Genomic DNA, 24,041 nt, shown 5'->3' with positions numbered 1-24,041 from the left:
TTGATTAGTTAATGGTATAAAATTTAAATGACGTAGTGTACGAAGCGTATAGAAATTAAATTTCAATATTTTCATCGTACTCTGTGTCATACCTACGAAATAAACTTAATTCGATCTTGTTACACGTGTTTTATATTTTATGTTTGGTTGAAAGTGCCCTTGTCTGAAGTAATTTAAAACAATAATAGTAATTTAACAACGACAGTATTTCGTTACTGTTTCACTGACGTGTCATGAAGAACATAAATCTTGTCAGTGTGTCTGCAGCACATTTCAAGACAATGAACAACATATCAGAAAACTGTCGAATTTTTTTGGACCACATTTACGAATGTATGGTTTCATCACGCATTTAACTGTGAAGTGTAAGTGTGGCAATAGTGGAGCGATATACTCCGACTGTAATAAAAACTGTGTTGAAACTGATGTGGACCGATAAGATTACTGCCAGTTATCGGATATCAAATACTGTTGTGAAGTGCCAGCATTACAGATATTGTGCAAATACGTATCCTCTAGCCCTTTTCCACGAAAGTTTCAAACTTTTGTTCCACTTTTGGAGAGCTACTGGCTGTTACACAATCAGGCGCAATGCTGCTACCGTAATTATGGTCGGTAACACGTGGCTGCAAACTAAAGACTATCAAGGCCGCAGACTGTTAGATTGCCAGGATTCGTGTGACAAGGGAAGAGGACGTGGTGGGCTGCAGTTCCTGATGATCTACCTGAGGGAACAAAGTTAGGTTCTAAATATTGCGCAGCGTCTCATGGACTGAGCGCATATAACGCTGTTGACGAATGGGGGCGCTATTCTGGGCAGCACCGGTGGTGCTATTCGAGAGGACAATAGCTGGTACAGAACGACAAAGAGACCGACTACTTGTTGTTTACAGGGCAGTTTCCATGGTAATAACCGACTAGAAAATTGGCGTGATCACTCCGTCATGCAGCCGTTAACTGTACCTGTAGTGATTTCTTTCCGTTTTGTGAGACGTATGTATTTTATACGGGAGGATGGCTGCAAATGGCTGCGAAAACGTGCACAACAGTGACAGAACTATTGTGACTGTAAACCGAACTCAGTCCAGCATCTTAACTGGGAAGCTGTGAATGATTTTTAGTAGGGAACTATACTGCTGTAGCCTGTATTAAATGTCAAATATTTCCGCAATATCTCATGAACTGAAGGCGTGTGATACCGTTGACTGTGATCCGTTCTTAGGATTAGGACGTTTAGCCCGGCTGCCGCCTTGATGCTGTTAGAGAGGAGTGGGCTATGTGCCACTCTTCCAGCGTTAGCGGCAACACAAATAAGGGACTACAGTCTCGACGTATTCAGCAACGTCCCTCGCTTCACACAGTCACACTTAAAGACGTGTCGCTAACGCTCTGAAAAGCAAAGGTGGCCGATGAGTGTGTAAAACGCAAACCCGAGTTAGACAGATGAAGCGCTAGGGCATATTCCTGCCGTGTATGCCAAACAACATTTACAATTACCTTTCTCCTTGTTGTTTGTAATACGGAATATGTTACTTGATCTACATAAAAAGCTGTAAAATGAACGACCTGTTATAAAATGTAAGGAAACAAGCCTCTAAATGACCAAGAAACCAAATTCGGAAAATTCAGTTATCCTTCACGTATCCCATGAATAGAATCAAATGCGGTAAGGCCACTGACACATTACATTGATTCCCTACTCGGTAAATCCCGCTTGTATAGGTTGGGGAAATAAAAGAGGCCCAGACGAGTGAATACGATTGGACGTGAATGTATGCATATAACCATATCCCGTGAGGAGGAAGAGAGCTACAATTACTTCCTACAGGCTGGATCAACTGCCCATAGAGACAGCCGAACCTTGACACACATTTACACAGCCTTCACGCCTGATAGAGTTGTTAGCTATCTGATCGCGGCCCTAGCTGGCTACCCAGGTCACCTGATCTGTCAATGTGGGACTACTTTGTGTGAGGTGCCCTCAAGTCTAAGGTGTATGCCAACAACCCTCATAGTCTTCAACAACTGCAGCAGAACATTTTGGATGAGATAGCAGAAATCCCAGCAGTCCCGCTTCGATATGTCTTCAGCAACTTGCTGACCAGAATCCAAAAGTGCCAAGAGATGAATGGCGGTCACTTTTAGCATCTGCTACAGTCACATTAGTACTATATTTCCTTTCCTCTGCTGTGTTTCTTTCTACCCTAGAACTCTGTTCCCTGGGCCACCTTTATTTGCCCCACCCCGTAACAGTGGTTGAGTTTTGATTTTGCCTGACTTCTAGACAGCAATGAGGTGAAAATAACAAAACAAACATTGTAACACAGTTATTTGAGTAAGCAGGAATATAACTACACTCCTGGAAATGGAAAAAAGAACACATTGACACCGGTGTGTCAGACCCACCATACTTGCTCCGGACACTGCGAGAGGGCTGTACAAGCAATGATCACACGCACGGCACAGCGGACACACCAGGAACCGCGGTGTTGGCCGTCGAATGGCGCTAGCTGCGCAGCATTTGTGCACCGCCGCCGTCAGTGTCAGCCAGTTTGCCGTGGCATACGGAGCTCCATCGCAGTCTTTAACACTGGTAGCATGCCGCGACAGCGTGGACGTGAACCGTATGTGCAGTTGACGGACTTTGAGCGAGGGCGTATAGTGGGCATGCGGGAGGCCGGGTGGACGTACCGCCGAATTGCTCAACACGTGGGGCGTGAGGTCTCCACAGTACATCGATGTTGTCGCCAGTGGTCGGCGGAAGGTGCACGTGCCCGTCGACCTGGGACCGGACCGCAGCGACGCACGGATGCACGCCAAGACCGTAGGATCCTACGCAGTGCCGTAGGGGACCGCACCGCCACTTCCCAGCAAATTAGGGACACTGTTGCTCCTGGGGTATCGGCGAGGACCATTCGCAACCGTCTCCATGAAGCTAGGCTACGGTCCCGCACACCGTTAGGCCGTCTTCCGCTCACGCCCCAACATCGTGCAGCCCGCCTCCAGTGGTGTCGCGACAGGCGTGAATGGAGGGACGAATGGAGACGTGTCGTCTTCAGCGATGAGAGTCGCTTCTGCCTTGGTGCCAATGATGGTCGTATGCGTGTTTGGCGCCGTGCAGGTGAGCGCCACAATCAGGACTGCATACGACCGAGGCACACAGGGCCAACACCCGGCATCATGGTGTGGGGAGCGATCTCCTACACTGGCCGTACACCACTGGTGATCGTCGAGGGGACACTGAATAGTGCACGGTACATCCAAACCGTCATCGAAACCATCGTTCTACCATTCCTAGACCGGCAAGGGAACTTGCTGTTCCAACAGGACAATGCACGTCCGCATGTATCCCGTGCCACCCAACGTGCTCTACAAGGTGTAAGTCAACTGCCCTGGCCAGCAAGATCTCCGGATCTGTCCCCCATTGAGCATGTTTGGGACTGGATGAAGCGTCGTCTCACGCGGTCTGCACGTCCAGCACGAACGCTGGTCTAACTGAGGGGCCAGGTGGAAATGGCATGGCAAGCCGTTCCACAGGACTACATCCAGCATCTCTACGATCGTCTTCATGGGAGAATAGCAGTCTACATTGCTGCGAAAGGTGTATATACACTGTACTAGTGCCGACATTGTGCATGCTCTGTTGCCTGTGTCTATGTGCCTGTGGTTCTGTCAGTGTGATCATGTGATGTATCTGACCCCAGGAATGTGTCAATAAAGTTTCCCCTTCCTGGGACAATGAATTCACGGTGTTCTTATTTCAATTTCCAGGAGTGTAATTTTATCTCTCATTAATAAAATAGCTGGTAACCAAAACTGTCTGTAGAAAGAATCAAAATTCATATTTTTTGTTGTACAGCACATATTGTACAACTCTCATTTTTCTTTGTTGAAAATCATTTATATTGACCAATTCAGACAGTATGATTGCTCCCTACTTCTGTTCACACTATCGATTTCTCTGTCCTGATAGTTAGAGAACTGCAGCACGAGTTTGATGTCGTTTGTTACGGTCTCCATGAAACAATTTACGCTCTCTGATCAGGAGTATCCAGACACACCTATGCAACGTGGAGCTGACCTTTCGATGCTACGAGAGGCGGATCCACCAATATAAATGGTGGCGGAGAATATTGTGTTGCCAGCTCAGAAGCAGTAACAGGAGAATGGGTCGGCCTGGAGAACTAAGTGGCTAAGGGTTTGGTCTACATAACAAATCATTCAGGGATGTTTTAACCCTTCTAAAGCTGCCAAAATGTTGGCTATTGGTAATGTGAGTGTAAAATGAAAACGCGAAGGAACAATCACGGCTAAACCAAGACCACACAGACTTCATTACTCATATACAGGGACCGTCAAAGGGTGGTTTTAAAAATCACATGACATCAACGGAAGGAATCACTCATGAGTTACAAGTGCTACCAGCAGTCCAGCTAGCACAATGACTATACGTAGGGACTTAAAAAGTTGTTGATGTTGTTGTTGCGGTCTTCAGTCCAAAGCCTGATTTGGTGCAGCTCTCCATGCTACTCTATCCTGTGCTAGTCTCTTCATCATCGAATAACTACTGCAACCTACGTCCTTCTGAACCTGCTTGCTGTGTTCATCACTTGATCTCCCTTTACGATTTTTTACCCTCGATACTTCCCTCCAGTACTAAATTGGTGATCCCTTGATGTCTAAGACTGTGTCCTTCCTTCTTTTGGTCAAATTGTACCACAAATTTCTTATCTCCCCAAACCTCTTCAGTATTCCTAATTACACTACTGGCCATTAAAATTGCTACACCAAGAAGAAATGCAGATGATAAACGGGTATTCATTGGACAAATATATTATACTAGAACTGACATGTGATTACATTTTCACGCAATTTGGGTGCATAGATCATGAGAAATCAGTACCCAGAACAACCACCTCTGGCCGTAATAACAGCCTTGATACGCCTGGGCATTGAGTCAAACAGAGCATGGATAGCGAGTACAGGTACAGCTGCCCATGCAGCTTCAACACCATACCACAGTTAATCAAGAGTAGAGACTGGCGTATTGTGATGAGCCAGTTGCTCGGCCATCATTGACCAGACGTTTTCAGTTGGTGAGAGATCTGGAGAATGTGCTGGCCAGGGCAGCAGTCGAACATTTTCTGTATCCAGAAAGGCCCGTACAGGACATGCAACATGCCGTCGTGCGTTATCCTGCTGAAACGTAGGGTTTCGCAGGGATCGAATGAATGGTAGAGTCACGGGTCGTAACATATCTGAAATGTAACGTCCACTGTTCAAAGTGCCGTCAATGCGAACAATAGGTGACCGAGACATGTAACCAATGGCACCCCATACTATCACGCCTGGTGATACGCCAGTATGGCGATGACGAATACACGCTTCCAATGAGCGTTCACCGCGATGTCGCCAAACACGGATGCGATCATCATGATGCTGTAAACGGAACCTGGATTCATCCGAAAAAAATGACGTTTTGCCATTCGTGCACCCAAGTTCGTCGTTGAGTACACCATCGCCAGCGCTCTTGTCTGTGATGCAGCGTCAAGGGTAACCGCAGCCATGGTCTCCGAGCTGATAGTCCATGCTGCTGCAAATGTTGTCGAACTGTTCGTGCAGATGGTGGTTGTCTTGCAAACGTCCCCATCTGTTGACTCTTGGCTCGGGACGTGGTTGCACGATCCGTTACAGCCGTGCGGATAAGATGCCTGTCATCTCGACTGCTAGTGATACGAGGCCGTTGGGATCCAGCTTGGCGTTCCGTATTACCCTCCTGAACGCACTGATTCCATATTCTGCTAACAGTCATTGGATCTCGACCAACGCGAGCAGCAATGTCGCGATACGACCAATCGCAATCGCAATAGGCTACAAAACGACCTTTATCAAAGTCGGAAACGTGATGGTACGCATTTCTCCTCCTTACACGGGGCATCACAACAACGTTTCACTAGGCAACGCCGGTCAACTGCTGTTAGTGTATGAGAAATCGGTTGGAAACTTTCCCCATGTCAGCACGTTGTAGGTGTCGCCACCGGCGCCAGCCTTGTGTGAATACTCTGAAAAGCTAATCATTTGCATATCACAGCATCTTCTTCCTATCGGTTAAATCTCGTGTCTATAGCACGTCATCTTCGTGGTGTAGCAATTTTAATAGCCAGTAGTGTAGTTACGTGATCTGCTCATTTAATATTTAGCATTCTTCTTAGCACCACATTTCGAGAGATTCTATTCTCCCATTTGTCTAAATTGTTTATAATCCATGTTTCACTTTAATACATGCCTACATTCCAGACAAATACTGTCAGAAAAAACTTCCTCACAGATAAGTCTATAATCCATGTTCACAAATTTCTGTTCTCCAGATATGCTCTTGTTGCCATTGCCAGTCTACGTTTTATAGCCTGTCTACTTTGGCAACCATCAGTTATTTTGCTGCTCAAATTGCATAACTCATCTATTACTTTATGCATCTCTTTCCTAATGTAATTCCTTCATCATGACCTGATTTAATTCGGCTACATTACTTTATCCTTGTTTTCCGTTTTTTTTATGTTCATTATACATCCTCCTTTCAAGACAAAGTCCATTCCATCCAACTGATCTTCCAAGTCCTTTTCTGTCTCAGACAGAATTACAATGTCATCGACAAATTCAAAGTTTATATTTCTTTCTCCTGAACTTCAATTCGTACTCCAAATTTTTCCATCTACGTCCACTTCCCTTTCTGTAATATTGCCATCATGTTCATCTCCCTTGTATAGACCTCCTATATGCTCTTTCCAACATTTAGCTTTCCCTTCTTTTGGTGGTACTGGTTCCCCATCTGAGCTCTAGTTATTCATATAGCTGCTCCTCTTTTCCCCAAAGCCTCTTTCGTTTTCGTGTAGGCAGTGTCTGTCTTTCCCTTAATAAAATATAATTCTAAATCCTTTTCCTCTAACGATTCCTGTCAATCTGATTTTTTAAACACGTACATTTCATTTTTCCTGCTTCATTTGCTGCATTTTTATATTTTCTCCTTTCATCTGTTAAATTCAACATGTCTTGTGATATCCAAGGATTTCTACTAGGCCTTGTCTTTTTACCTATTTGATCCTCTGCTGGCCTCACTGTTTCATCTCTTAAAGCTACCCAATCGTTTTTCACTGTATTCCTTTCCCTGTTCTAGCCAAATGTTGCTTAATGCTTCCTCCTAAACTCACAGCAAACTCTGGTTCTTTCAAATTATCCAGGTTCCATCTTCTTAATTTCCTAACTTTTTTCAAATTCTTCAGTTTTAATCTCTATTAAAAATTATGGGGTACAACAGTCGCGCTGCTCCTGACACGCCACACATTTCTCTGGGCGGTGCTAAGCGACCATCTATGCTGTGTAAAGAGGGAAGCCTCTGGCGAGTGGATAGCTAGAAACGAGTGATTTGGAGTGATGAATCACACTACACCCTGTGGCAATCCGATGGAAGGGTATGGGTGTGGCCAACGCCTAAATAGCCTTAGCTGCCATCATGTATAGTGCCAACAGTGAAGTATGGAGGATGCAGCGTTATTACATTGTGTCGTGTTTTTCGTGCTTAGGATGTGACCCCCTTATTGCACTTGATTTTATGGCAAATGCAGGAGAGTATCAACACATTTTACAGCATCGTGTACTGAGTTCCATAGAGGAACAGTTCTGAAACGATGATCATCGTATCAGCGTGACAATGCGCACGCTGGCGTAAGGCAACATCAGTGAGGCAATGGTTTGTGGACAACATCCGAAACGAAATGGTCTGCCCTGCTCAGAATATCGACTGAACGCAATGAAACTTCTTTGGGATGAGCTACAACGTCGACGTGATTCAAGAGTTCAGCGACCAAATTTCTCTGGTTACGGCCCTTTAGGAAGAAATGGCTGCCATTCCTCGACAGACATTTAGATGTTTCACTGGAAATGACAGCAGCAGATTTCTGGCCGTCATAAAGGCAAAAGGTGGATAAGTTAATGTGCACTGGTAGGAGTCCGGCTACTGCTGATCAGGTAGTGCTTACACTCGCTGTTGATATATACACCATTTTATTATATTGGAAAATACAGTTTCATGGTTAGGGGAACAGTAGATTTGGGGGCTTCGAGAGTACGTCTACTACATCTATGGCACTCAGCCTCTACATCTGCATCTAACCCTCCCCCCCCCCCCCCTCCCCAGCCCATCCATCCCAAAGCCAAGGTACTGTGTGCTGCAAAAAATTCCCTGCGAACGAATAGATTACTGTCACATTTCCCTCCTCCTCCTTAATTAGGTTCCGGACTACTAAAACGAAGAAAAGCTGTCGGCAGCCCTCTGTATGATTCTACGAGGGTAATCCCAAAAGTAAGGTATTTCTACAATGGTTTACATCTGTTTACAGCTTGAACATTTAGCTATTTTCGACATAATCACCATTTCTATCGATGCATTTTTGTAGACGCTGGGGTAGTTTATGTATGCCCATGTCATGCCAGCTCGCCGCCATACTGTTCAGAAAGTTATGAACCTATTCTTTTACCTCGTCGTCGGAGCTGAATCGCTTTCCGGCCAAATGTTCTTTTAACTTAGGGAACAGTCACTGGGCGCCAAGTCAGGACTGTAGGGTGGGTGGGTGATTATGTCCCACTGAAACTATTGCAGGAGAGCAACGGTTTGCCGAGCGATGTGTGGGCGAGCGTTGTCATGGAGAATGTATACGCCCTTGCTCAACATTCTTCTTCTCCGGTTCTGAATCGCCCGTTTGAGTTTTTTCAGAGTCTCACAGTATCTGTCAGCGTTAATTGTGGTCCCAGTGGGCATAAAGTCGACCAACAATACCCCTTTCCGATCCCAGAAAACGGTTGTCATGACTTTACCGGCAGACTGTGTTTGTTTCAATTTCCGCGGCTTTGGCGATGAAGGATGCCGGCACTGGCGTGATTGTTGCTTGGTCTCAGGTGTAAAGTGGTATGCCCAGGTTTCGTCACCGGTGACAATTGAGTCCAGGAAGTTGTCCTGTTCGGCTGCAAGGCGGTGAAGAAATACGCGGGAAGCACCAACTCGTTGCCGCATGTGGTCCTCAGTCAGCATGCGTCGCATCCATCTTGCGCTCACCTTCCGGTAGTTCAATGTTTCCTTTAAAATTCTGTGAGCAAGAGACTTCGGGAAATCTCAGGAACCAACATGCAGAGATCATCCAGGATGACCCGCCGATCTTCACGCATGCTTTGCTCAGCCTTCAACACTGTCTCCTCACAAATTGACGGTCTCCCGCTCCTTTGTTGGTCGTGAATTTCGGTCCGACAAGCTGAAAACTCTCTAGACCACTTACGAACATTTTTGACATCCATGCACGACTCACCATACACTTCAGTCAATTAGCGATGGACTTCAATCGGTGCATTGCCCTTTGCGTTCAAAAACCGAACAACTGCGCGCAATTCGCACTTGACGGTAACATCCAACTGGAGCTCCATTCTCAACGGCTGAGCGACTCAGTGCGGCGTGCGTATGTTTACACACAGCGCGTGAAGCACTCTTCGTAACAGTGTGACCAACTGCCACGCAAACAGAGTTCTGTACTTATAAAAAAAAATAGAAGACCTTACTTTTGGTATTACCCTCGTAATTCTACCTCCATGGTCAACACGCGAGACTGGTAAAAGTAAAATTTTCTAGGTCCTGAATTTGGTGATTAAGGTTCTGTGCGATACCCCCGCCATTCATGTAGCTTTTCCAGTAGCAGTTTGTTGACTGTGACTCTCATTGTGTGTAAAAAATCCTCTGACGTACCGGGAAGCTCTTCTCCGCGTGCTTTCTACACTGACGAGCCAGAACATTATGACCACCTACTTAATAAATGATGACTAACTGAAACCCTCAGCTGCCGACAGGTGTTGTTAATATACATCGATGTGGACAGCTGAAAATGTGTGCCCCGTCCGGGACTCGAACCCGGGATCTCCTGCTTACATGGCAGACGCTCTATCCATCTTTTTTTTTTTTTTTTTTTTTTTTTTTTATTTTTAAGCTTACACACTATTTAACCTAAATTGTCCTAAGGACAGACACACACTCATGCCCGAGTGAGGACTCGAACCTCCGCCGGATCAGCCGCACAGTCCATGACTGCAGCGCCCTAGACCGCCTTTTTTTTTTTTTTTTTTTTTTTCTTCGTAAAATGAGTCGCCTCCGTCTTATTATTGGCGAAGCAATCGTTTGGAACAAAAAAAAAAATTTTTCAAAGCCAAACTCAAATTGTGAGGAATAAATAAGGAAATTTTTTTTTTTTTTTTTTTTTCAAAAGAAAACAAAGACTCCAATTATACTGGTTTCGCCTTCCAGTAAACAAAAATGAGTCTCCTTCATCTTGTTGGCGAAGAAGCAATCTTTTGGAACAAAAAAAGTTTCTCAAATTCAAAATCAAATTTCTTGTTCCTTTAAGAACAAACTATGAAGAATAAATAAGGAAAAGCGTTTTAAGTCGTCGTGCGACTTGTAGTTAAAGTCCAGTTCTTACAGGAGCTCCTGAAGTGTCCGCCTACAGCATGCCAGCTCGTCCAAACGTGTCTTCTCATGGCGTAGGCGTGGGTTCCGGGTAGCAGATCTATTCAGTTCGGTTCGTTTTATACAGTTTTCAGCTTCTCATGGCTTGGACGTTCCAGCTACTAGGTGGGTCATCGAAAGTGCTCCGTAAGAAATTGGAAAAATATTGTTTATAGCGTGGGTTGCGTATCAGGACGCAGTGTCGTTCGTTGAGATAAGTCCAATATCCTAGCGTAGACTTGTCGCCAGAAGTAAAAAGATAGCGGATCGTGTGGCCACAGATCCAATTCACAGAGTTAGTTTTGGCGGAGGGGTAGAAAGTCTTATCGGGGTGCAAAAGCATGTGGACGTCGATCTGAGCCGGTGTCTGGCGAGTAAGAAACGCCAAAATTCGCCGCGCAAGTGTCCAGACGTCTAGCGCTGTGCCACAGTGGAACCGGTGGACATCCGTGTCATCCACTCCACAGTGGGTGCAGAGGGATGAATCGGCGAGATGGATGCGGTGCAGACGATCTCGGTTAACTTGTTTGCCATTCACGGTGATGTACCACGCTGATTGAACGTCTGATTCGAGAAAACGCGCATGGATCGCCTTCCATATGTGTCTCCACACGTACTGTGGATACTTACGTTCGATGGGGTTGGACGGGCGGCACTGTTGTAACAATTCGGAGACTGTTTTCGTGAGGTACAAACGTGTAAGTGGTAAGGACCGGTAGATATAACTGAACTCTAGGAAAAATCGTTGGATGTAATAAAAGGGGGTTGGAATGGTCGATACCAGTACTGGGGCGGACAAGGAGGCCGGTGCAAGGTTGTGAAGCAGGAGGCTAGTAAGGCTCTGCGGGCAACGATGCCAAAGTTTTAGTTGGGAGCTGACGTATAGTGCCTTGACACGAGTCGGCACGTGGATGAGTCCCAAACCGCCACGATCTCGTGGCAGTGCAAGGGATTCATACTGCACCTTGAATAACATCCCCGAGCTGACGAAGGAACCGAAAGCCATCAACAGTCGTCGCGCCAGGAGATTTGGGACTGGTAGTACTTGAGCCACGTGTGGTATACGGGAAGCATGATACATGTTCACGTATTGCGCGCGTTGGATAATGTCGAGAGCTCGTAGCCGGTGATCTGCGAGATTTGCTCTGATTGTCTGTAGCAAGCGTCTACCATTGATAGTCGCTGAGCGGCGCAGGTCTGCTGTGAAATCAAGTCCAAGACACCGTATGGTGGCGGAGACACTAAGCGGGGCAGCGCATCTCTCCGGCAAGCCCTCACCAATGAGCAGGACCTTGGATTTTGACACGTTGAGGCAGCTCCCCGACGCTTCGCCGTAAGTCGCCACCCATGCCAGTGCTGCTCGTACTTCATCTTCACTGCGCAGATATAGTACTATGTCGTCTGCGTAGGCTGTACAACAAAAACGGTGGCCTTGCACAGCCATGCCTTCCAAACGTTGGCGCATGCCCTGGAGCAGGGGTTCCAAGGCGAAAGCATACAAAATCGTGGAAAGAGGGCATCCTTGTCGTACAGATCGTGCGATGACCAGGGACGGTGTAAGACGACCATTGTACATGATTTTGGAGGTTGCACTACTCAACAGGCGCATAATCACCGTTACAATACCGCCAGGAAAACCCATATGCTGAAGAACTGTCCGTAAATAGAAGTGGTCAACACGGTCGAAAGCCTGGCTAAAGTCCAGTGAAGCCAAGGCGCCAGGGAGACGCTGATGATGCGCTAATGCTATCATGTCTCTGTAACGGCAAAGGGCCATACGGATGTTGTTGTCGCCTCCTAGGGAAGTCTGGTCGCAGGATGTGACGTAACGTGCGACCTTCTTGAGACGCGATGCCAGTAGCCGTGTGAATATTTTCATGTCGCTGTTGAGCAAAGTAATTGGTCGATAGTCCTGGACCCTCGATAACCCACGCGGTTTATGTACGGGGATAATAATTCCTTCTAGAAAGGCGCTCGGGATCACTGTCATCGGTGACATCAGCTCTTGTGCGATTGCCGTCCACGTGGAAGCCAACAAATAGTGAAAACTTTTATAAAATTCGATGGGGATACCGTCAGGTCCAGGAGATCTGTTATCGGAACCCACCTTGATAGCGTCTAGCACTTCATCGGTGGTTACGTCGTCTTGGAGGTCGTGCACTGCATCCTCTGGAAGAGTGGTCGTAGTAAGCTGAGCGACTTCTGTGATCAGTGCTGCAGAATGCGGTACGGCTGCGTATAGCCCGGCAAAATGAGCATGGAGAGCACGACCGATGCTTTGTTGGGTGTCGTGCCGGCGCCCTTCCACATCATTGAGGACTTGGATCAGAGCTCGTCGTCGTCGTTGTCTTTCCTGAAGGAGGTGGTACATCGACGGACGTTCTTGAGGGATTCGATTAGAAGCTCGAGAACGGACTACAGTGCCTTCCAAGTTACGCCGCATGATCATGGAGATCTGCGCCTTCGTGCGATGGACCATCGACTGCCGGGCTGGCGAGAAAGGCATCGTCGTACAGTCACGTAGAATGGTGTAGTAGAAGTGCAGGGTATTAGTTTGCCACGCCTTTAATTCCTTCCCATAACTCATCAGAGTCTTCCGGAGGGTCGGCTTTGCACAGGAGATCCACCATGATAAGGTGGAGGCATAGGCTTCTCGACGATGGTGGCAGCGTGCCCACGCTTCTTCGACCGTACGGCGACAGTCTGAGGAGGTCAGGTGAGCGACATTGAGTTTCCACAGACCACGACTATGCCACACTTGCTGTCGGGCGAGAGTGACGTCACAGATGTACGCATCATGGTCTGAAAAGGCCAAGGGCCAGATTTCCGCATGACGTGTGCCATCAGCAAGGGAGCGGGTAACGTAGATGCGATCTATGCGGCTTGACGAGTGAGAGGTGTAGAATGTATAGCCCGGTTGAAGTCCGTGGAGCTTCCGCCATGTGTCAACAAGTCGGAGACGGTCGATGACCACTGAGAGAGATGCACAAGGGGAATGTCGCGGGAGTTGGTCCGCGGGCTCCTGTGTCGAGTTAAAATCCCCACCGAGTACCAAATCGTCCTGCGGACCAGTGAAAAGGGGCGTGACGCTTTCGGCAAAAAAAGTTTGTCGGTCATGACGGCGGCCAGTGCCGGACGGTGCGTAGATATTAATAATACGCACGCCGAACAGTGTGAGGGCCATACCTCGCGCAGTGGGGAGGTAGATGACGTCCTCTGCAGGGAGGCCGTCGCGTAGCAGGATGGCGACGCCGCTACCGGTATCGGATGCGGGGGAAACATGGGCGTTGTATCCGGTGGGAACTAGGAAGTCAGCCACAAACACCTCTTGTAAGAGTGCTATATCCACATCCGCAGAGTAAATAGTCTCTCTGAACATGGCCAGTTTATGGGGGGCACGAATGGTGGCAAGATTCATCGTGGCGATACGATATTGCTGTGTGCGGCCATCCTCAGTATTTGCAGAACGTGTGGTAGAAGTAGCCGGCAGGTGGAGACCCGCCGGTGGTGCCACAGTGGTGATAATTACTGGCGGGACGCCTGCCCCAGTGTCGCCGAGGTGGACTCCTGTGCAGACACGCTGGCAGTCTGCTCCGCTTCTTCTTCAACGTCATCGGCCCAGGAAGCTGACGACGTGGACATGTGACGGTCACGTACTTCCGGAACGGGTGTTGTGGATTCCGTAACATGAGTGGCAGGGGGATCGCCGTCATCATTCGTTGACAACGGCGAGGACACGTCCCTGGCCGGGAGAGTAGGCGTCACAGGAGGGGCGCCTGTTGCTGCCACATCGCGTGACTGGACGCAATGTGGGAGATCACCGTCAGACATCAGGTCGACATCTCGTGGGGCCGTCTGAGAGAGGGCGTCATCGGAAGGCGTTCGTCGTCGTTTCCTGTGTTTGCGAGGCGACCGCTGTTTCCTGATGTGGCCTTCTGAATCAGAATGTGGTCGCCCGTCGTCTGACGCCGAACCCGTCTGGACAAAGGCAGACGTCGGCACGACACCGAGGTCGACGTCCATGGTTCCAACAGGAACATCGGTTTCGGTCTGCAAACCGGACGGTCCTGAAGCGAGCACTGGAGGCGACGCCGTGCTTGTGTCCTCGGCGCGTTGTGCTGCGGCGGGTGGCGTTGACGAAGCTGCTGGCGCAATCGAGATTGGTACGACGGGGTCCTGTGCAACCTTGGCGTAGGTGATGGGTAAGGACGTGACCGTCGAAGCCTGGGTCTCTTCACGTAACGGCGTCTGTATTAAACGGCGGTGTAAGCATTCGGAACGTACATGTCCCTCCTGGCCACATCCTGCGCACGTTCGTGGCTGTCCATCATACATGACGATGGCCCTCACACCGCCAATCAGCAGGTACGATGGGACATGTTTCGTCAGCTCAATTTTTATTTGCCGGACGCCATTTAATACGGGGTAGGTCGTAAATGTTTGCCACTTCTCCGCGACGTGACCTAAGACGGTGCCATATGGTTGGAAGGCGGCAATGACCACATCCTGAGGCACCTCGAACGGGAGCTCAAACACCCGCAATGTCCGGAGACCGAATCCAGCATGGGCGACTGTCACAGCACCCATATGTCCATCAGAGTGTTTAAATTTCAGTCCGGTGGCATGACGGTGAATTATGTCATTGCAAATTTCCTCCGTCGACATCTTAATGTAGACAACACTTCCAGTGATGGAAAAATGTATGCCGATTACGTCCTGGGGGTTCAAACGTAGATCCTCACGTATAAACTGTTCGACTTCGAAAGCTCTGGGTCGTGGATGTTCGGCCTGAAACGTTACTTTGATCGTTGCACGGCGGTACGAGTGCGCCATGGTGTACGTTAGTACTGGACTCGATAGACACAAACACCGCGACGCGGAAGTAAACACCACCGAGAGCGGAGCGTCGGACGGCGCGCGGAGCAGCTCCGCACGCTAGCACGGCTGAGAGCCGACTGTCCATCTGAGTCACCGAGGAAACAGATGAATAGCGCGACTGCAGGGACTTATCCCTTGCACGCTTCCCGTGCGACTCACATTCCCAACTGTCCACAATTCTACATATGTAATGTACCTTATAGACATTTGCCCATCCACTCATTACTCGCGCACGCTTTGGCGATTCCCGTAAGAGTTTGGGCAACCTGTGCGCATTCGCACAGACGAAGGTCAATGGCTGGATAGCCTTTAACTATATACAGGGTGAGTCACCTAACGTTACCGCTGCATATATTTCGTAAACCACATCAAATACTGACGAACCGATTCCAGAGACCGAACGTGAGGAGAGGGGCTAGTGTAATTGTTTAATACAAACCATACACAAATGCACGGAAGTATGTTTTTTAACACAAACCTACGTTTTTTTAAATGGAACCACGTTAGTTTTGTTAGCACATCTGAACATATAAACAAATACGTAATCAGTGCCGTTTGTTGCCTCGTAAAATGTTAATTACATCCGGAGATATTGTAACTTAAAGTTGACGCTTGAAACCTCTGACGTTCAGTTGCGTGTTGTAACAAACACGGGCCACGGTCGGCGAGCAGCATCTGCATCTGCAGGGACATATTTACGATGACGACCGTGTTTACGAGTGTGGCTGTAGTGCACTGTTGTGGTTTGGTCTAGCTGTCGCAGTGTCCGCATGTAGCGCTTGCTGCTATTGTTATTCTGCATTCGTCTCCGCACGCAGACCAACTGTAGTACACCGTGTTACCAGACGTCTGTGATAGTGTAGTGTTGTAGGAACTGTGACCATGGGGTATTCGAATTCTGAAAAGGCGGAGATGATACTCATCTATGACGAGTGTCGACGAAATGCAGCTGAAGCCTGCAGGGTGTATGCAGAACGGTACCCAGACAGAGAGCATCCAACGTGCCGCACATTGCAAAACATCTACCGCCAACTGTATGCAACAGGTATGGTCGTAGCACGCAAACGGATCCGTAACAGGCCCGTCACAGGAGAAGCGGGTGCAGTTGGCGTGTTAGCTGCTGTTGCCATGAACCCACACATGAGTACACGGGACATTGCGAGATCCGGTGGACTGAGTCAAAGTAGTGTCATGCGCATACTGCATCGTCACCACTTTCACCCGTTTCATGTGTCGCTACATCAGCAATTACATGGTGATGACTTTAATCATCGAGTGAAATTCTGTCAATGGGCATTAACAGAGAATGCGTTGCAGTTCTACCTGTTTACCGATGAAGCGGGTTTCACAAACCACGGGGCAGTGAATCTACGGAACATGCATTACTGGTCCGTGGAGAATCCTCGCTGGCTCAGACAGGTAGAGCGACAGCGACCGTGGACTGTAAATGTATGGTGCGGAATCATTGGCGACCACTCATTGGTCCTCACTTCATTGCAGGGGCCCAAACAGCTGCAACATACATCGCGTTTCTACATAATGATGTGCCAACGTTGCTCGAAAATGTCCCACTGGAAACGCGTCGACGTATGTGGCATCAGCATGATGGTGCACCTGCACATTCCGCAATTAACACTAGAGTGATCCTTGACAGGATGTTCGACGGGCGTTTCATAGGACGTGGAGGAAGCATAAATTGGCCAGCCCGCTCTCCTGATCTTACACCTCTGGACTTCTTTCTGTGGGGTACGTTAAAGGAGAATGTGTACCGTGATGTGCCTACAACCCCAGAGGATATGAAACAACGTATTGTGGCAGCCTGCGGCGACATTACACCAGATGTACTGCGGCGTGAACGACATTCATTACGCCAGAGATTGCAATTGTGTGCAGCAAATGATGGCTACCACATTGAACATCTATTGGCCTGACATGTCGGGACACACTCTATTCCACTCCGTAATTGAAAACGGAAACCACGTGTGTACGTGTACCTCACCCTCATGGTAATGAACGTGTGCGTCAGTGAAAAAGACCAATAAAAAGGTGTTAGCATGTGGACGTAATGTGCTGTTCCAGTCTCTTCTGTACCTAAGGTCCATCACCGTTCCCTTTGGATCCCTACGTAATTCAGTGCTCTCCGATATACACGATCGAACAGCGGAGGAGTGGTACTCAAGCGTCAACTTTAGGTTACAGTATCTCCGGATGTTATTAACATTTTACAATGCAACAAACGGCACTGATTACGTATTTGTTTATATGTTCAGATGTGCTAACAAAACTAACGGGGTTCCATTTCAAAAAACGTAGGTTTGTGTTACAAAACATACTTCCGTGCATTTTTTTATGGTTTGTATTAACCAATTACACTAGCCCCTCTCCTCACGTTCGGTCTGTGGAATCGATTCGTCAGTATTTGATGTGGTTTACGAAATATATCCAGCGGTAATGTTAGGTGACTCACCCTGTATATGAAGACAGTAACTGTTCTCGAAAGAACAGAATACTATTGATGACCGTGCAGCTTTTCCTTGGAATGAATGATGACTAACTGAAACCCTCAGCTGCCGACAGGTGTTGTTGATATACCTCGATGTGGACAGCTGAAAATGTGTGCCACGACCGGGACTCGAACCCGGGATCTCCTGCTTCCATGGCAGACGCTCTATCCATCTGAGCCACCGAGGAAACAGATGAATAGCGCGACTCCAGGGACTTATCCCTTGCACGCTTCCCGTGAGACTCACATTCCCAACTGTCCACAATTCTACAGTTGGGAATGTGAGTCTCACGGGAAGCGTGCAAGGGATAAGTCCCTGCAGTCGCGCTATTCATCTGTTTCCTCGGTGGCTCAGATGGATAGAGCGTCTGCCATGGAAGCAGGAGATCCTGGGTTCGAATCCCGGTCGGGGCACAAATTTTCAGCTGTCCACATCGAGGTATATCAACAACACCTTTCGGCAGCTGAGGGTTTCAGTTAGTCATCATTGATTCTACTTAATAGCTTGTTTGTCCGTCTTTGGAACGAAATAAATCACTGATTCTGCATATCAGGGATCTGACAGTTTGTTGGTAAGATTGTGAAGGTATATGGAATTAGACGTCATAATTCGTATAAATAACGGGCCGCTGATTTGCGTACGCGGTGATGGCGCCCGATGGCGATGGGGTTGGGTTCCATACGATTTACATCAGGTGAACTTGGCCACCAAGACATCAACGTGAGTCAAACCAGTGTAGCACGGTCCTGGAACAGAGACACGGACAGTTATACTGCTGAAAGATGACATCGCCTCGGGTAAGACATCAAGCATGAAGGGATGCAGGTGGTTCGTAGCTGTCAACGTGTCTTCGATTACTATCGCAGCTCCCGTGCAAGTGCAGGTGTATGTATCCCGTAGCATAATACTGCTCCCACCAAGCCGCGTCCGTGGCAAGCTGCACGTTTCGAGCCACCATTCACCTCGATGACGGCGTTTGTGGAGGCGACCATCGACCTAGTGTAGCAAAAGTGTGATTCACCCGAAGAACCGACGGTCGAATCCCGATGGTCCCATGCCCACTGAAATCGCAACTGACAATATCGTTGGGTCAACATGCGACCACGTAAGGGTAGTCTGCTGTAAAACTCCATGTTCAACAATGTACGATGAACGGTGTGCTCCGAAACCCTTATGCGTGCACCAGCGTTGTGCCCTTTTGGCAGAGATGCCACAGACCACAATCTATCCTACTCTACAGAGCAGACAAGCCTCTGAAAACTCGTGGACGTCAAAGCATTTAATGCCTAGTGATAGTTTCACTTTGCTGTCTCTTTCTCTAGTTGCTCACGAGAGTAGCACTTGAAGATTTGACCAGGTTCGCCGTTTTCGAGATACTCTTTCACAGAGCATGAGCAATAATAATCTGCTCTTTGTCAAAATCGCTTATCTCAATGGATTTCCCCATTTGCTGTCCATGTCTTTGTTAGCGCGTCACGTTCCCGCAAAATTACCAGACGCATCCAGTATCGCGGTGGGCAGTCGTCGTAATGTTTTGGCTTATCAGTGTTCATCTTCTGATAATCTAACCTGATGATGGTCCCGTGACAACGAAGGAAGGAAGATTAGAGTTCAGTATTCCATCGGCAGCAAGGTCTTTAGAGACGAAGCACGAGCTCGCATTACAAAAGGGCGGGAAAGGAAATCGGCCGCGCCCTTCTCACAGTGCGCCACCTCGCTCGTTTATCCCAACGAATAATTCTCAAAAATCCATCGAACAAAGATTTCTCCTTCGTGCATGAATTACCCACCCTTATGATTCTTCTAATAAATACGAGTCTGCCACTTGCCTTCCCCTGGCTACATTTATGTGATAGTTCCACTTTAAATCACCCTTCTTCTTCTTCTTCTTCTTCTTCTTGCGTTACGGCCTCTGTAGGACCACGGGTAGCCCCTTCGTGGACTGCATCTTCCTCTTCTTCTCCCAGAACCTCTTCATTCTTTCTCTTCTTCTCTCCCGCTCTTCTTCCGAGATCTTCAGTTTCCGTTTCTCTTGTCGGCTCCACTGGTGACACTCTAATCTTTCCCTTTATTCTTCTCTGTCATTGGTATCCGGCATATTGGTCGGTGTATGTTTGTTCCTCCAATTTTCCTTTCCTTCGACCTTGATCCCCAATTCCAACCAGGCCTTCCGAAGTTCAACAACCCACTTGGTTCCTGTCTTTCCTCTTGTCCTCCCTGTTGTTTCCCACACTCTCTTCGTCATTCTGTCCATACTCGTTCTAACTACATGTCCAGCAAACCTTGCCCTTTTGAGTCTGATTTCCCCGGATATTGTTCTGATGTTCCGGTACAATTCTTACCTATGTCTTCCCATCCACCTCTCTCCACTCTTTTGGTACCTAGTATTTTTCTCAGTATTTTTCTCTCTTCTTTCTCTAATTGTTCTGCCCTATTTCTTCCTAGTGTCATCCCCACAGCAGCATATAATACTGCATTCCTCACCGTTGCCTTGTAGTGGCTTATCTTTGCCTCTGTGGATATATTCTTTTTATTGTACGTCTCTCTCGTCATGCAGAATGTTGACCTCATCTGCTTTATCCTCTTTGTTATTCCCTCCTTGCATCTGTTCCTTCCTGTTAAAAATTCTCCCAAGGTATTTAAATTTCTCCATCATTTGCACAGTGCCTTCCGGTGTTTCCCAATCTGCAGTGGTATTTAATGTCTTTGTCTTGTTATAGGCGATCCTCAGTCCCACCTTTCCTATACCTTACTTAAGTTATCGAGTTGTCTCTTTGCGTCTTCTTCCGTTTCACTTACTATTGCTATGTCATCTGCAAAGGCTAGGCAGTCCACTTGAGCCCTGTTGTTCTTTTTGTCCCTCACATGGGTCTCCCTCACATGGGTCTTTGGTATTCCCATTCCCTCGTTTATTGCTCTCCACTGCCTGATCACTTCGTCCAGTGCTATATTGAACAACAATGGTGACAATCCATCTCCCTGTTTAACACCAGTCTTGGTCTGATTGAATGTTCCTTTTCTTCTACTTACGTTCTCTGAATTACATTTATGTTGACACTTGGTTGCCTGTCTTTAAGTTTGTCTGCGTTTCGTGAAAAATTCCTAATGATTTTACTCACCTGTCTGTATTTGCGTAAGCCGGCCGGTGTGGCTGAGCGGTTCTAGTCACTTCAGTCTGGAACCGCGCGAATGTTACGGTCGAAGGTTCGAATCCTGCCTTGGGCATGGATTTGTGTGATGTCCTTAGTTTAGTTAGGTTTAAGTAGTTCTAAGTTCTAGGGGACTGATGACCTCAGATGTTAAGTCCCATAGTGCTCAGAGCCATTTGAACCATTCTTCTGTGTTTTTTTTTTTTTTTTTTTTTTTGTATTTGTGTAATCTGTGAACAGTTCCAGTTGCCGTCATCTGCATGTCATTTACATTCAACTAGCGATCTTGTGCCACTACTAGGAGATGCGCCAGACGCTTCCGCTTCGTCATCTGTGTTACTAAACTGTTAACACTTAATACGGGACGCATTCCTAACTGTTGACTGCCTACCTAACGGCTTCCAGACGCAATAAAAATTATATTTTCAGTATTTTATACGGTTACTGACCGCGTTTAAAATCTTAGAATGCTGTCATAATTTACTAATTAAGATGTGCATTCTTATGCTAAAGTGTTGACGCAATAAGACGAATAATAGTCAGAAACCGTATAATTATGTCTCTTGAGGCAGCGTAACCCATGAAGCGAAAATTACCCACAGTATATAAGTCCAGTATTTGAAAATGAGAGCACTTAGCGACTTCCAACAAACTTTAAAACATAATTTCAAACCTTTACGAAACCCCTTCGCTGAAAACCCTCCAAAAATGATGGAAGGCAAAGAGTTCATCGCTTACTAAATTTTCGCTGTTCGTGCAGTAAATCTGCAGCATTAGGTATGACATTTTAATTTATTTCTTCTTTACTATTAACTCTGGCAACGGCTTTGCCGCAGTGGATACACCGGTTCCCGTCAGATCACCGAAGTTAGGCGCTGTCGGGCGTGGCCGGCATTTGGATGGGTCACCATCCGGGCCGCCATGCACTGTTGCCATTTTTCGGGGTGCACTCAGCCTCGTGATGCCAATTAAGGAGCTACTCGACCGAACAGTAGCGGCTCCGGTCAAAGGAAGCCACCATAACGACCGAGAGAGCGGCGTGCTGACCACATGCCCCTCCCAACCGCATCCCCAACTGAGGATGACACGGCGGTCGGATGGTCCCGATGGGCCACTTGTGGCCTGAAGACAGAGTGCTTACTATTAACTCTATTAGCAACACCTTTTGCAGGTAGTATCCGCAAATACCACTGAATATACCAGCAAAATTAATATCATAGTTGTGAAATGCATGTAAGACCAGCTTTAGCTTAAAGTGGGGCACAACTTTTTGCAGGCTTTTTCTTACTAACCCGCTTAACATCAAATATTTAACACATTAACTCATTTTTAAACTAATCAGAGGTTTAAAGACGTTTTATATGCTCGAGTTCGATTCTTTAAAAGAACCGTGGATAGTGGGATCCCCGGTTTTCTTTTAAAGGAAAAAGGTTTTGAAGTGATTATGGAAGTCAAGTTGCACTTAATTACAGACGCACTTCTTTCGAATTGCGGCCAACAAAATCACTTCTCACTTGATGTCATCTTCACAATAAGGCAATGTTCACAAACGTAAACAATCATCAACGCTAGTCCTGGTAGTTATCCGAATCACTAATCAAACATACACTGCGTAGCGGTTTGAAGACTGTGTTTGTTCGACAAAGTTTTTATATACTACAGAGTTTCATTCATAAACAGCACCTTACGCCAGTCGTGCGGCGTCCATTCTGTTTAAGTTGTTGGCCACTTGTAACGAAGTCCATGGTGTTGTGGTATACGACATGGTGCTCGCCATGGTCATCCTGTACATCCTTCAGCCTCTTCGAACGTTGAATTCAGTTGTAGAGCACTAAGCCCATGCTTGTTCGAGTCAAAAGTCGTATATATCGATCATCCTGTGCACCTGTCGAACGTGGACAACCTGCGCGGTGTAAGTCCTCAACGCTGCCCGTCACTTGGAACCGATTCCATGACCACACAGTATCACCTTGACTCCTGTGCACACGTTTAGCAACGTCCCTGATTGATGAAACTTCAGCGCGAACATTATGCAGACCCATTCGTAGGTCGCGATTGTCTTTCGTGACGTAATGGACGTTCACTGCACAGAGTGCTACAGAGATGGTAATGAATTGCTGTTTGTTATTGTTTTCGGTGCTGACATACATCTATATCATGGTTTATGAGTCCACTAACACTGTGGAGAAACGAATGGTAATGAGTTCAGCACGACTTCACGGTAAGTTTTTTTACTAACCTTCCCCGCCAAAACCAACAGTTTTAAAGTGGGAGAGACGGCATTTTGAAACTGGCGCATAAAATATAAGCCCCGCTCAGGACGACAATCGTCAAGAGTGGAAACGTGTATTGAGGCCTCAGCATTTGTCGAACGTTCGCCAAAAACTCCATTCGTAAGCCGACACAAGAACTGGGAGTTCCGCACTCGACATTGCAAACACATGTAATAAAGAATTATTTGAAGTTAAAGGCTTTTAAACTTTCGTTTTCAAACGAAATGAGTGTTAATATCATGCAAAAACGTCATCAGGCCTGTTGGCGAATGCTCGACATCATTACAACTCTTCCTACATGGGGAAAACTGTTTTTCTCGGACAAGTGTGTAATATATCTTAGTATAAAGGCAAGAAACATTTATTTCTGGAGTAAGAAGACCCACATTTTTATGAAGGACCTGCACTCAGCCCTTCATCTGGGCTGCAATGTCCGCAACCAAACTGGTAGGTCAATATTTTTTCAATGGTGCTGTGAATCTCATCACGTTACGTGATTTGTTTGAACCACAGCTGCAAAATCGGGAGCTACTCGGTCGTATATGGTTCCAGTAGGTTCGAGCACCAGCCCATTGTGTTATTGCCATTAGAGAATATTTCAAGGAGATATTTCCTGATAAGTGGATCTGACATAGTTCTGTCCACTTTCGTGAACGTTTGGAGTGTGTAGCACGATGTTCTGAGCTGACATCTTGCG

General features: G+C 47.1%; 1 protein-coding gene and 1 non-coding gene across 2 annotated transcripts in view; one reads left to right on the top strand and one right to left on the bottom strand.

Moving 5' to 3' along the window:
- The window catches only part of LOC126187697 (carboxypeptidase B-like), a 72,682-nt gene that overhangs the window by 42,634 nt on the left and 6,007 nt on the right, over positions 1–24,041 (bottom strand). The gene's annotated exons all lie outside the window — the stretch shown is intronic.
- On the top strand, positions 18,262–18,335 carry Trnap-ugg (transfer RNA proline (anticodon UGG)). Its single transcript has one exon. It is a non-coding gene; the product is annotated as a tRNA-Pro (tRNA).

This window comes from Schistocerca cancellata, chromosome 5 (genome assembly GCF_023864275.1).
Source record: "Schistocerca cancellata isolate TAMUIC-IGC-003103 chromosome 5, iqSchCanc2.1, whole genome shotgun sequence".
Classification (NCBI taxonomy): Eukaryota; Metazoa; Arthropoda; class Insecta; order Orthoptera; family Acrididae; genus Schistocerca; species Schistocerca cancellata.
This window is presented reverse-complemented; position numbering and strand designations above follow the sequence as displayed.